Raw genomic sequence first — 3,237 nt, 5'->3', positions numbered from 1 at the left:
GCCTTGACGTACTCCTTTTCCTATTTGGCACCAGTCTGTTGTTCCATGTCTAATTCTAACTGTTGCTTAGGACAAGCTTAGGATTAAGGATAAGTTTGGAAGATGAGCCCTCTCTCTGAGGCTGGGGTTCACATCTCATTGAAGAATATAGTTGCAGAAGGTGGATGGCAGAAAGTTTGCAGATTTGTAGTCATTGCAGAAACAGAGCTGGTCCACAGTCACTGATAAGCAACAAGGAAACTCAAGGATGCAGGTGAGCTGTCGACAGGGCTTGGGTGCCTGAGAGGGAATGGAGGTATTAGTGTGGGCCTGAGGCACAGAATACACAGTGTCCATGGTTGGGGGAATCAGAGGAGACAACCCTGGGAGTTAGCAGAGGGACTGAGGGCACTGATGTGGGTGGGAGGCCTGAAGTGTGCAGTGTCTGCATTGACAGGGCTGTGGGAGGGTGATCAACAGGCTCTGCTCTGTCTGCAAAGTCAACAAATAGTAATGTGGAACCAGTGGATGAGGAGACGGGTCAATGGGATAAAATAGAAAGTCTATAAATAAACACAAGGATATTGGGGAATTAAGTATGAAAACAAATCACTGGAACAAAAATGAACTTTAAGAAGTTCTGGGACTGGAGGGAAGGGAGGTGCTAGTGTGTGCCTGAGGCACAGAATACACAGTGTCCAAGATGGGAGGGCTGTGGTGTTTGGGGAGTCAGAGGAGACAACCCTAAGAGTTAGCAGAGGGACTGAAGGTGCTCTGGTGACCCAGTGGTTGAGAATCTGCCTGCCAGTGTAGGGGACACATGTGCAATCCCGGATCTGAGAAGATTCCACATGCTGTGGGATAACTAATCTTGTGTGCCACAAGTTCTGAGCCTGTGCTCTAGAGCCTGTGCTCTGCAACAAGAGAAGTTACTGCAGGGAGAAGCCCACATTGCAACTAGAAGGTAGCCCCTGCTTGACGGAACTAGATAAAGCCTGTGAAGCAACAAAGACCCAGAGTAGCCAAAAATCGATCAATCAGAATTTTTTTTTTTTTTTTTAAGAGGGAATTCCCTGGCTGTCCATTGGTTAAGACTCTGGATTTCCAAGTAGGGGGCATGGGTTCAATTCCTGGTTGGGGAACTAAGATCCCACATGCTGTGCAGAATGGCAAAAATGAATAAGTAAATAAGAAAAGAAATTGTTCTGGGATAGCTGCTTACCCTACCAGCAAAAGTTGATATTAGATCTATAGCTGATTCCATGAGTAAAACTAATCTCAAATGGATTGAGAATCTAAAAGTAAAATATTCAAGATACAATTACTAGGGGGAAAAATAGGTGAATTCCTCTCTAACCAGAATTTAGACAAAGGGTTCTAACTATGATTCAAATCCAGATTCGGATAAAAGTAGGTGACGAAAATTGCATGAAAATAAAAACATTTTACATGGCCATAAGTATATAAATAGTTGATATAATCAAAAGACAACTCAAACTCTAAAAATGAGGGGAAATGCAAAGACTGATGCTGAAGCTTAAGCTCCAATACTTTGGCCACCTGATACAAAGAATTGACTCACTGGAAAAGACCCTGAAGCTGGGAAAGATTGACAGTAGAAGAGGGTGATGAAAGATGAGATGGTTGGATGGCATCACCGACCCAGTGAACATGAGTTTGAGCCAACTCCAGGAGACAGTGAAGGGCAGGTATGCCTGGTGTGCTGCAGCCCATAGGGTCATCAAGAGTCAGACACAACTGAGTGACTGAACAACAACAGAGGGAGAAAAATAGTAAGCCTCAAAGAGATTCAACTAATTTCAAGCAAAATTCATGCCAGAAATAAAAGCTAACACCACACTTAAAGGAATAAAACAATCAACAATGTAAATTTAAAATTTTCTGACATCCAGAAAAAAATTGTCAGCCATTCAAAGATGGACAAAAATTTGAATATTACTGATCTTTGGGACAATGCTTCTCAGGTGGCACTAGTGATAAAGAACCCACTTGTCAATACAGGTGACACTAGAGACGCTGGTTCGATCCTTGGGTTAGGAAGATCACCTGGAAAAGGGCAAGGCAACCCACTCCAGTATTCTTGCCTGGAGAATCCCATGGACAGAGGAGTCTGGTGGGCTATAGTCTGGAGGGTCACAAAGAGTCGGACATGACTAAAATGTGTGACTTTAGTCGGAATGTATGTCAGACTATGTGTCTGTCTGTCAGAAGGAGAGGAGTGATGACAAAATATTGACAAAATGATGGCCAATTTTTTTTCCAAATTTTATTAAGACAATAAAACTTTAGAGAAACTTAATGAACCCCAAATAGAATAAACACAAAATTCAAAACTACATAAAACCAATCATTATATTGTTTAAGAATACATATATAGTAAGAACAACAAAGAAAAGCAAAGACAAGATCAACCAAAATTCAGGATAGGATGAAGAGTGTATAGAGAGGGGAACTCAAAAGTCTTCAAATGTATTAGTGTGTTCTTTTTCTCAAGTGTCATAAAAGCAAATAAGTTTTTAAAAATTATTCTTTAAATATATATATATATACATATAAGATTTTTTGCACATATTAAATATCACAATAAAAATAAATAAATGATCTTCATCCAGTTCCCTTTCTGTGTTACTTGCAACACAAGCCAGAAACCTGGGTGTAAGTCAAACCATTTTTTAATGTGATTAGCTCTGTCTCTCTTGAGCTTGAAACTATTAATCTGGCCTCACTGCTATTTGAAGCAGATAACTAATTTGCCCAAGGGCTTCCCTGGTGGCTCAGATGGTAAAGAATCTGCCTGCAATGTGGGAGACCCATGTTTGATCCCTGGGTTGGGAAGATCCCCTAGAGAAAGGAACTGCAACTCACTCCTGTATTCTTGCCTGGAGAATTCCATGGACAGAGAAACCTGGCAGGCTACAGTCTATGGGGTCACAAAGAGATGGACACGTCTGAGTGACTAATACACAACACACACACAAACACGCATGTGTGCGCGTGCACACACACACACACACACACACACACACAGGGTGTGGCAAAGGCAGGATTAAAACCTAGACTTACTTGAGAGCCCAGTGTCTTATCCATCCATTATCCTGCCTTGTGTCAAAACCAAGGTAACATTGGGAGATGCTTAGCCCCCCCTGCCATAATCACTGAATATAAAGGATACATTTATTTCTTCTCCAATCATCCTCTTACCTCCTTTATCTTCCTAACTCCTCCTTAATTCTTAAC

The sequence above is a fragment of the Bison bison genome, unplaced genomic scaffold (genome assembly GCF_000754665.1).
Source record: "Bison bison bison isolate TAMUID 2011002044 unplaced genomic scaffold, Bison_UMD1.0 scf7180017845741, whole genome shotgun sequence".
NCBI lineage: Eukaryota > Metazoa > Chordata > Mammalia > Artiodactyla > Bovidae > Bison > Bison bison.
Note: the sequence above shows the minus strand (reverse complement) of the source record.